Source organism: Pelophylax lessonae, assembly GCF_965119305.1.
Source record: "Pelophylax lessonae genome assembly, chromosome: 9".
NCBI classification, from domain to species: Eukaryota; Metazoa; Chordata; class Amphibia; order Anura; family Ranidae; genus Pelophylax; species Pelophylax lessonae.
In genome coordinates, this window is record NC_138776.1 from 77929515 (window position 1) to 77940748 (window position 11234).

General features: G+C 47.3%; 1 protein-coding gene across 2 annotated transcripts in view; it reads right to left on the reverse strand.

The window, feature by feature from the left end:
• Positions 1 to 8084, reverse strand: part of BUB3 (BUB3 mitotic checkpoint protein) — a 29721-nt gene extending 21637 nt beyond the window's left edge. The window contains exon 1 of one of the 2 annotated variants that reach the window (XM_082268488.1): positions 7962 to 7981. The gene's annotated coding sequence lies outside the window, so the exon portion shown is untranslated. Of the gene's footprint in view, positions 1 to 7961 lie in introns of both variants that reach the window. The other variant, XM_082268487.1, reaches the window with a different exon arrangement.
• Positions 8085 to 11234: the final 3150 nt, after the last annotated feature.

The following is an 11234-nucleotide window of genomic DNA, read 5'->3' on the forward strand; positions in this document are numbered from 1 at the left end:
CTGATCATCCTTGAGATCGTTCTACACCTTCATTTGAGTCCAGCTGTGTTTGATTATACAGATTGGACTTGATTAGGAAAGCCACACACCTGTCTATATAAGACCTTCCAGATCACAATGCATGTCAAAGCAAATGAGAATCATGAGGTCAAAGGAACTGCCTGAAGAGCTCAGAGACAGAATTGTGGCAAGGCACAGATCTGGCCAAGGTTACAAAAAGATTTCTGCTGCACTTAAGGTTCCTAAGAGCACAGTGGCCTCCATAATCCTCAAATGGAAGACGTTTGGGACGACCAGAACCCTTCCTAGAGCTGACCGTCCGGCCAAACTGAGCTATCGGGGGAGAAGAGCCTTGGTGAGAGAGGTAAAGCAGAACCCAAAGATCACTGTGGCTGAGCTCCAGAGATGCAGTCAGGAGATGGGAGAAAGTTGTAGAAAGTCAACCATCACTGCAGCCCTCCACCAGTCGGGGCTTTATGGCAGAGTGGCCCGACGGAAGCCTCTCCTCAGTGTAAGACACATGAAAGCCCGCATGGAGTTTGCTAAAAAACACCTGAAGGACTCCAAGATGGTGAGAAATAAGATTCTCTGGTCTGATGAGACCAAAATAGAACTTTTTGGCCTCAATTCTAAGCGGTATGTGTGGAGAAAACCAGGCACTGCTCATCACCTGTCCAATATAGTCCCAACAGTGAAGCATGGTGGTGGCAGCATCATGCTGTGGGGGTGTTTTTCAGCTGCAGGGACAGGACGACTGGTTGCAATCAAGGGAAAGATGAATGCGGCCAAGTACAGGGATATCCTGGACAAAAACCTTCTCCAGAGTGCTCTGGACCTCAGACTGGGCCGAAGGTTTACCTTCCAACAAGACAATGACCCTAAGCACACAGCTAAAATAACAAAGGAGTGGCTTCACAACAACTCCGTGACTGTTCTTGAATGGCCCAGCCAGAGCCCTGACTTAAACCCAATTGAGTATCTCTGGAGAGACCTAAAAATGGCTGTCCACCAACATTTACCATCCAACCTGACAGAACTGGAGGGGATCTGCAAGGAGGAATGGCAGAGGATCCCCAAATCCAGGTGTGAAAGACTTGTTGCATCTTTCCCAAAAAGACTCCTGGCTGTATTAGATACAAAGGGGGCTTCTACTAAATACTGAGCAAAGGGTCTGAATACTTAGGACCATGTGATATTTCAGTTTTTCTTTTTTAATAAATCTGCAACAATTCTGTGTTTTTCTGTCAGTATGGGGTGCTGTGTGTACATTCATGAGGAAGAAGAATGAACTTAAATGATTTTAGCAAATGGCTGCAATATAACAAAGAGTGAAAAATTTAAGGGGGTCTGAATACTTTCCGTACCCACTGTATATGGCACCAAATCTCTCTGCCACTTCCCTGTGATATCGGAACACTCAAAATCCCATGAGAACACATTCTTGCAATGGGCAGCAGTGTATTCTTGCTGAATTTTGAGCTCCTACCTCTGCAGATTGTGGCATTGTGACATCACCCGAGCCTCCCAGAACTGAAGGGCAGAGACGAGGCAAGTCATTTTTTTCAGGGCACTCTGTTCATAACTGGCCTTTTTTAGGGAGGGCAAAGGATGTGGTTTGCAAAAAAAGTTGACTGTTTGCACTGAAGGTCAATTTTAAAGCATATCCAAAGCAAGGAAAGGCTAAAGTCTGACTAGATTTTCTTTTTGCCATTTGTGCCCTTTTTGGACGATTACCCTTCACTACATGTCATTTATCCAGGCAAAAGGTAAAGAGAAATGATCTCCCCATAGAGAAGGAGAGCTTTCCAAAGTGGGGGAAAATCCTCTCAGACAGTTTCCAACTAAACAAGAGATCTTCCAAGGGGGAAACTGACAAGTAAAGCCCCGTACACAGGATCAGATTATCGAACGATCGGTCGTCCGTTTTTTGTGGCATGCTAGTCTGATGTGGAAAGTGAAGAGGTTATTTTCATACGAATTTTCCCGTATGACAGAATTCTACTTCAGAAGTGATGTCATGTGTTGGATTGCTTTCTATGTGTTCTTTCTACTCTGAGCATGCCTAGTCTTGCTCTTAAGATTTTTTTCCATCTAAATCTGTACTAATGAGACGAAAATCGGACGTTGTATTACGGACAAACGTTTTATAGCCTGCACATCAGGATTTTGTCAGCCGAAAAGTCGGAGTCGGCTGTCGAAAACACCATACTAACAATCCGAAAATCGGCAGATCGGTCGTCGGACGAATTTTCCCTACAGATTTTCTTATCGTGTGTACGGGCCTTAAATTTCCACAACAGGAAAAAAAGCTGACAGGGATTGTAATCCTTGCCTGTTCTATCCATAAAATAAAATACAGTAAAAATAATCACACTTTATTAGGCCCGTTCCCACTTATACTTTGTGTCTTTCCTCTGACAGTATAAGGCACCCCATTTACTTGAATGGGCTGCCCTACATGCACTTAAGTAGCTCCTGCACCTTTTTTCACAGTGAGCCATGTGCTTGACACGCAACAGCTGGTGTGAAAGGATCCTTAAAAAGCCCTGCATGCTAAACCTTTGGCACCCTGTTTCAAAGACGCACAAAAAACTAGGGGGTCGACCAATACCGAGTTTCGGCTGCCCTTCCGGCTAATAGCTGATAACAGATGCGGATATTCTGTCCCATACACGCAGCTGGTCAACCGCCACCCATACACACAGCTGGTCAACCGCCACCCATACACACAGCTGGTCAACCGCCACCCATACACACAGCTGGTCACTACTTACACTACTTCTGGCTGCCTTTCCCCAGTGGCATCAGAGGCGGGAAAACTTCTACACACGGGCGGGAGGTGAGAGATTACGTAACTATCTTTCTGCTTGCCCGCAGCAGCAGCTCTGTCAAGTGCAGCCTTCACGGCCCTGCTACAGGGAGGGTCAGAACATCAGTGATGCGAGGTGGGCAGTAAGAGATGTCATCTCTCTGCTGCCCGCCGCACCACTGACAGACTGTCAGAGAGTGACAGGGAGGAGGAGGTCTGACCGATATCCGTAAGTTTAATCACGTCATTTTTTTCTCAGGTGACCAAGGAAGTAAAAACACATCTAAAAACACGTGTTGCAATAAATTTAGCACGTTAAAAACACATTTGTTTATGAAAATCACATACCGCATTTTTAAGCGCACCAGTGTGAATGGGCCCTTAGGTTGAATTTTACAGTTCCTCCTTACTCTCTGCTGTAAAACTGCTTACAGCTCAAGTTGAATACCTTTTGCCAAGTTTTTACCGCCATGTCCCTCTGCACATGAGATCCACTCCTCATTTGTCTGACCATTGCCACCAAGACAAAAATGAGGCAAAGCTCTTAAGACTGCATTCACACCTGTATGTTTCCTAAACGCGCTACAAAATATACAAAAACGTGCATTTTACTGCGCATTTCAGAAACACACTTCAAGCGCATATAGTGCTTGCAGTGCCAGTAATAGCACCCTACGCGCGAGTAGCAGATGCTATAAACGCGAACTGAAAACACTCAGTGACAAACAGTTCTGGGGCTACTTTGGGCCATTCAAGTGAATAGGCTGCCCTAGGAGTGATGCACGTTAACGTGTGAAAAGCATGCATAAAAAGCCTGCAAGCAGGAACGCATGTTCACTCTACGCTCAGGTGTGAATGGGGCCCAAATTAATGCGTTGTCACCACAAGACGGGAAGACAAATCTTCAAATGGGGACCAGTGCTCCAATGGCATCTGTCTATAGATTTCCTCTCTTGTTGAAACTGAAGTGAGAAAATACACTAAGTATAAGATAAACTGACAGGAATTTTAAACTTTCACACTCAATACAAAACTAGAATAAGATTTAGCTATATACATACACTTCAACAAAAAAAAAAAAATGATTGAATGGTAAGCTGGCCCTGAGCATACTGGAGAGAGAGAGAGAGAGCATGTGGACCGGAAGTGGCTGAAAGCAGACGGAGGAGCTCAGCAGCATCAGGGCTGATGTAAGGAGGAGCTGAAATCGCCAGCAGCAGAATCACTAAGAGGCTGCCTGTTTGTGCTATGGAATGGCTGCCTCTGTTGTGGCTCTCAAGGCTAACAATCAAACTTCAAAAGGTACATTGGGGTGCTATTTTGCACCCCAAAGTATCTTATTTGGGCATTGAGCTTAGTACATCAATAATACTGCATCTGCTTGCCACGTTTGGGGTGCCAACAAACAATGAATGGCAAGATGTGTTTTCAGTCTCAGATGCAAATGAGCTACACCACCAGGAAGCGGTCACTGCAGAAAGCCAATCATAAGTGGCCTAGGCATTTCCCACCCCACAGCCGCACATATACACGCCTTTTGTATAATTGCAAATGTAGGGCAGGGAATTCCTAGGCCACTTATGATTGGCTGTTCCCAGTAACAGCTTCCTGGTAGGATATCTCAGGTGGGTTTGGACTTGTCTGAACACACCTGAGCTCATCCCTGCTCAGCCAGTAATAAACTTGGGCATGTTTGGAACAGGACCTGAATCTGTAAGGATGTTCTCACCTGTATGGGCCAATCATCTGCAGCCAGAGCTTTCCTTGCCTTTGTAGATCTGCAGCTGCAGGGTGGGCAATGTCCCAGCCACAGATGTATGACCCATAACAAAAGATCCATACAGGGCTGTAGGTAAGCAATGCAGGAGCCTGGGCACAGCACCCATAACACACTGATCACCAATGTAATGCTCTAAAGCAGTGGTCCTCAACCCTGGCCTACAGGGCCCACTAACAGGCCAGATTTGAAAGATAACTGAAATACATCCCAGGTGATATCATTTGCTGCTCAGTGATTGCAGTATTCTAGTCTGACTCTCCCCAAGGTAATACTTAAAATCTGGCCTGTTAGTGGGCCCTGAGGTCCACTGCTCTAAAGGCATGAATGCAAACATTTAGTAACTGCACTTTAGCATTGTGCATTTATTAACTTTTTTCCTAAAGATGGACTATGCCTTTAAATTTGTCAGTTCACCTTTAGGCCCTTTTCACACTTCACATTTTGCAAATACATTTTTTTTGGTCATTTTTAATGAGACCGCATAGAACAGCCCATTCATCTGGCAGTGAACAAGCATGTAGCAGTTCTGTGAAACGCGCCTACTGTCCTACCCTGCTGTACCACTTATGTGAACAAAGGAACTTTTCTTCATTGGATTCCGTGGAGGTGTGTGACCATTTTCTTCTTCAATGCACACCAAAGAAACTTCTGCAACTTTTTTTAGGGGCAGATCTCAGCGTGTTTTTACCACGTTTGCCACATGACAAAACACGCATTTTCTGGCTGCATTTATGGTGCCATTAACAAGTAATGGTACTGCAAGCACAACATTTCTGTTCCTGTTGCCGGAACGCAGCCTTACAGATAAAAAGAAAAAGTAAACACCATATGACTTCCCTAACCCCGGGGATTCCGAGCTGTCAGTGCCACGTAGCCGGTCCAGTGATCTGAAATCCTTGCTCTCATCTCTGTAGTGCTTACGGGACAGATCGGTGTGATTCTATTGGCCAGCATGGTCACACACCATCACAACCACTTTAAAGATGTGACAAACTTGCCTGCACCAGATTGCGTGGGGTAAATGTTATGATTGTAGTACCATGCGATCCATTTGCAGTGCACTACTTTTGGCCCACTCTGGGGTGCTTTTCAATCCATTCAACCCTGGATCAAACTATGAATCGCACCACATCTCTATGCATTTCACTCTGCGATTCAGCATAGTGCAATTTGGGCCCATCCACAGCTCACCAAATAGTGTGCCCCATTTGTAGAAGCGGACTGCAACCTAATTGCATCTTCATTTTATATCATGCAATCTGATGCATGGCAAAAGCACTGCATTTGCGACCCGTGTTTGGGGCGTCATTAATGTTGCACTGACACCCGCTGCAGATCAGAAATGTTGTGCAGGAAACATGCAGGGATCGCACATTGCATTCTAGTGTGATCCAGAAATTATAAATGGGCTGAAATGTCACTGTACCACGTGTGAATCGCACAGAAATACAGTGCATTCCTATGCGATTCATGGTGTGAACCAGTGTTCTGCTGAAAACTCCAATCATGTCACTTCCGGTGACTGTACATCATGAATAATTGGAGATTGACATTTCGGTGTTTTCACAAAACAGGTGACAGTGAATACACCTGTATAATGAGCGGACATTGTTATTCTGCCCACTAGTAACCAAAAACATGGCCGCCTCCAAGGCGGCGACAATTAGCGGGCGGACTAACAATCTCCACTTATGGCGTGTACCAGAGTGTAAAGGCTGCCAATGTTCTGTGAAAACACCAAGTGGTAGAAATCTCCAGTTACTCCTACTCTACACTCACCGGAAGGAACGTCCTTGGAGTTCTCGGGAAGTTTTTCGGCAGAACATCAAGGGTCTGCCGAAAAACTCCAACGAAGTTACTTCCGGTGAGTGTACAGCAGGAATAATTGAAGATTTAGACCACTTAGCGTTTTCACAGAACACCGGCAGCCATTACACTCCAGTACACGCTGTAAGGGGAGATTGTTAGTCCGCCCACTAATTGTCACTGCCTCACAGGCGGCCATGTTGTTGGTTACTTTCGGGCAGACAAACAATCTCCCCTTACAGCGTGTACCGGAGTGCAAAGGCTGCCGGTGTTCTGTGGAAACACCAAGTGGTCGAAATCTCCAGTTATTCCTGCTGTACACTTACCAGAAGGGACGTCGTTGAAGTTCTCGACAAGTTGGAGTTTTTGGCAGTTCTATCAGAATCAGCAACCGGAAGGGACGTTCGGATAAGAACAACTTAGTGCACATGCGTTCCAACATGGCCGCTATGCGTTCCAATAGGTTTCCTAATGTGACAGAACACGAAGCAGCGGCAGACATCTTCTTACACCCACGCAAGTCTTGAATTTTACATGTTAGCAGTAAACTCACTTTATATACTGAACAACAGTATTGCATTTCTATTATTGCAATATAGCAAATATAGCAATAAACCTGCAGGTAGAAGGTGGCGGCGGCCATCTTGGTACACCCCGGACTGCTCAGCAACAAACTGATTATATAGCATAATAGACTATATCACTCGGTCGCAGTAAAATAGTCTATTTGAGTATATAAGAGGAGTTTACTGCTAAAATAAATGTAAAATTTAAGACTTGCGTGGGTATAGGTCAGCTGCTGCTTCCCGTTCTGTCACAATTGGAAACCTGTTGAGCCCATAGCGCCCACCCTGGAGCCCATAGCGCCCACCCTGGAGCCCATAGCGCCCACCCTGGAGCCCATAGCGCCCACCCTGGAGCCCATAGCGCCCACCCTGGAGCCCATAGCGCCCACGCTGGAGCCCATAGCGCCCACGCTGGAGCCCATAGCGCCCACGCTGGAGAGCATAGCACACACGCTGGAACCCATAGCGCACACCCTGGAGCCCATACGCTCACGCTGGAACCCATAGCGCCCACGCTGGAGAGCATAGCACACACGCTGGAACCCATAGCGCACACGCTGGAGCGCATGGCACATGCGCAGTAAGAGGTTCTCATCCGAACTTCACTTTCAGTTGCAGAATCTGATAGGTAGCACTATTCTGATAGAACAGTCACTACGCTGACACTTTAGCATGGAGTAATAGTCCATTGTTATGAATATGTGAGTGTGGTGAGCCGGATACACATGGATGGATGGACAGACCAATGAGGAGGTCTCCTTTCTCTGCCATCATCATAGAACACAGACAGATCACACCTAAGCTTTATCTCCAGTCATGTGACCATAGAGGCCTCGGACTAGAAGGGTCACCTCTCTGCTCCCATCATAGCCATGTGAATGGGAACGTACAATGTGCCCGTAGACAGCCATTGTGCAAAGCCAAGTCACCGGGGAGGGCTCCTATAACATACAATAACCCCTCCACCCGCAGCGCCGCCCCGTCCTCCTCCACCCCGCACCTCACTCACCGTGCCGCTTATATCTCTCCCTTTACTCAAACTTCAAACCGCCACCATTCACCTCAGCCGGGAACCTCTCAACAAGCGGCTTCCTAACAGGACAGTTTGAAAAGTTATCCGCTCCCCTATTGGTTGCCAAGCGGCTTCTGGCCGGAAAAGGCGGATCTAAAAGGCCGGAAGTATAGCTGCGCATCTGCTTGGTTGGCGTAGCGCTTAGGGAGAGCTAAAAGGCGGCCATGTTGTGGATGGCGCTGTGTGTTTGTCATAGGAGAGAAAAGCAATGATTCCAGGCGAACATTTCATTCATACGTGTATCATGTTATTCCCAGACAAGCTGTAATAGAGGAAATATTTCTACACACTCAATTGCCAGAAACTGATAATCTTTTGGCAGCTTCCTACTTTTCAAACACATAATAAAAAAATTACTGACACTTTTAAAACAAAACTTTACCCATATCAACTTGATAAAAAATAATGCTCTTTAGCAATTAACATGCGTTCCATATTATTAATATTTCTTCCAAAATTAGAGCGTGCTGTAAAGTGTCTCCAGCATTGTCTCTGTTTCTTGCTGCCATTTTGCTGTAGCCCAGAGGCCCTGAGCAGCAGTAAATCTTTAGACTGTCTAGTGTCTCTGATGTTCAGCACAGTGCCCAAAACAGAGCAACTGAGCAGAGCAGGGTGAGATCTTTGGTTTTATTTACTAAAGGCAAATCCACTGTGCGCTAGAAGTGCACTTGGAAGTGCAGTCAATGTAGGTCTGAGGGGGACATGCAAGGAAAATAAAAAACAGGATTGTTCCTTGCATTTGATTGGATGATAGAAATCAGCAGAGCTTCCCCTCATTTCAGATCTTCCCCTCAGATCTACAATGTCTGCACTTCCAGGTGCACTTCCAGTGCACAGTGGATTTGCCTTTAGTAAATCAACCCCAATGTGTAGGCAGGGGCAGTCTGTGCTTCCCACTGTAGGTGGCGCTCAACCAAAGTGGCAATGCAGTAGGGGAAGGAATTTGTGAGGAACTTCTCTATGACTTTCTGTGGTCACCAGAGAGATAGATGTCTGATTGGCCACTGGCGCCACCACAACATACAGGGGTACACAATGTACGGTTAAAAGCAAACACACACACATCATAGGTTGAACTGGATGGAATGATGTCTTTTTTCAACCTCACTAACTATGTAACTATGTAACGTGACCTCGATGGCTATCTTGGGTCAAGGTCTATTTAAAGCGTAAGTAAACCCATAGCTTAACATTTCTTTAAAAAAACAGTTACATTTCTGCCATGTTTCAGGAATGTAACTGTCACGTTGGTTGTGCTCTCAACCAAACTGTCAGACCATCCACTGGCCGGTGTCATATCTGATCACATGTGCAGCATCAAGGCAGTTGAAGATTAAACAGAGGCCAAGATGGCAGCTTCCTTGGCTGAAAATGACAGAAAGGTTTAGTTCCACTTTAAGACTGTGGCTCCCACTTTGCGCGAGTGGCTAGGGTAGGCACAGGATCCCCATCTGGCTGGGAGAGGTTTCAGAGGCGTAGGGAAAGTGCAAGGACTACGCTATCTCCGCTTAGGAAGCCCCCCATATGGGTGTAGGCTGGCCAGCCCTCATTCCTGCTCCTCCTTGCAGAAGCTGTCAGCATTATCCCAGAATACGCTCCTCTACTACAGTTTCATAAGTGGCTTCAGTCGGCTGTGTCTGCCCACCACACCTAGTTGTACATTGTTGGAACTATTTTAATACATTGTTTTATCTCATTTCAGCCTTTACACGTTCTTTGCTCGCTGACACACCACACTGCGCTCTACACACAAGTGTATTACTGGATTTTAAACAGTACAGACACTTATTTTTAATGTTTTATATGGCTATAGCTGCAGAAGGGGCCATCCTGAAGTGATCTACCAGGACTTCATTTTCAGACCAAGATACATTACAAACCTGGGAGATTTAACAGACACACGGGTGCCCTCTCCCACTATCTGGTGGCAAGCCCAGGTGAGGACGTGGACCTGAGTCTAGAGCAGTGATGGCGAACATTTTTGAGCCAGAGTGCCCAAACTGCAACAGGTGTACAGAGCGGCGTGTCAGATATCATGTGATTGCATACAGGGGGGGCGACAGAACTCCGCTCACCCCGCCCTATGAGGAGATCACACACAGTCCACTACAGTAATGGCCCCTCTAGGAGTCCCTGTCCTCCCTGGCAGGTGCAGGGCCCTCTCCCCTCTCACCTGTGCACCTCGCTCTGAGCCTCCAAAAATCCCCATCCTCCAGGAGCAGCAGTGGCACTCAGCACTGCTCTGACTGCTCAGGGGTTAAGAGAGAGAGAGGGAGGTGGGAGAGAGAGGGGGGTGTGACAGAGGGGTGTGTGAGAGAAAGAGGGGGGACTGAGAAAGAGAGAGAGAGAGAGGGGGGTGTAAGAGAGAAAGAGGGGGGACTGAGAAAGAGAGAGAGAGAGAGAGAGAGAGAGAGGGGGGTGTAAGAGAGAAAGAGGTGGGACTGAGAGAGAGAGAGAGGGGGGGGCTGAGAGAAGGGGGGTTGAGAGAAGAGAGGTTGTGAGAGAGATGAGAGGGGGACTGAAAAAAAGGGGAACAGAGAGAAAGAGGGGGGCTGAAAGAGACATGGGGGGCAGAGAGAGCAAGGGAGCGTTGAGAGAGACAGGGGGTTGAGAGAGGAGAGTGAGGGATAGATGAGAGAGAGACCCCTAGCTCTGTCCCTATCTGCAGTCCCTGCTCTGCCCCCCCTGTCCCAGTCTCTGTCTGCAGGTAGGTCTGTGTATGATCATGCCCGATATCTTCCATGCCAGTCTCCATGTGCTCTCTGCTCTGTTTCTTCCAGCGGCTCCCTCATAGCCTGCTCTTACCACCTGTCCTCGTCTTCCAGGCCCGCAGTCAGCCTGTTCTCCGGGCCTCACTGTTGATGTTTTTAGGGGAGAGGAGGTTTGAGGAGTCCAGGCTCTGGAGGGTTCCGGGGATGCTGCACCCGCTACTCACCTCTTCGGGGGTCAAGGAGGTGGGGAAGCTCTTTTCTCCCTCCCAGGCTCTTAGGTCTACCTGTTCACCTTCCCCGCAGAGGTTGCGGGGCCGCCCACTCACTCATAATGTGCAGATAGATTTCTGCACCTCAACTTCACCGTTGTTTGCTGCCACGCTCCCACAGCCACAAACCTGGACTCTCCATGGATCTCCATCTACCTGCAATCACTGGACTGCTTGCGTGCCCACAGAGAGGGCTCTGCTTGCCAGCTGTGGCACGCGTG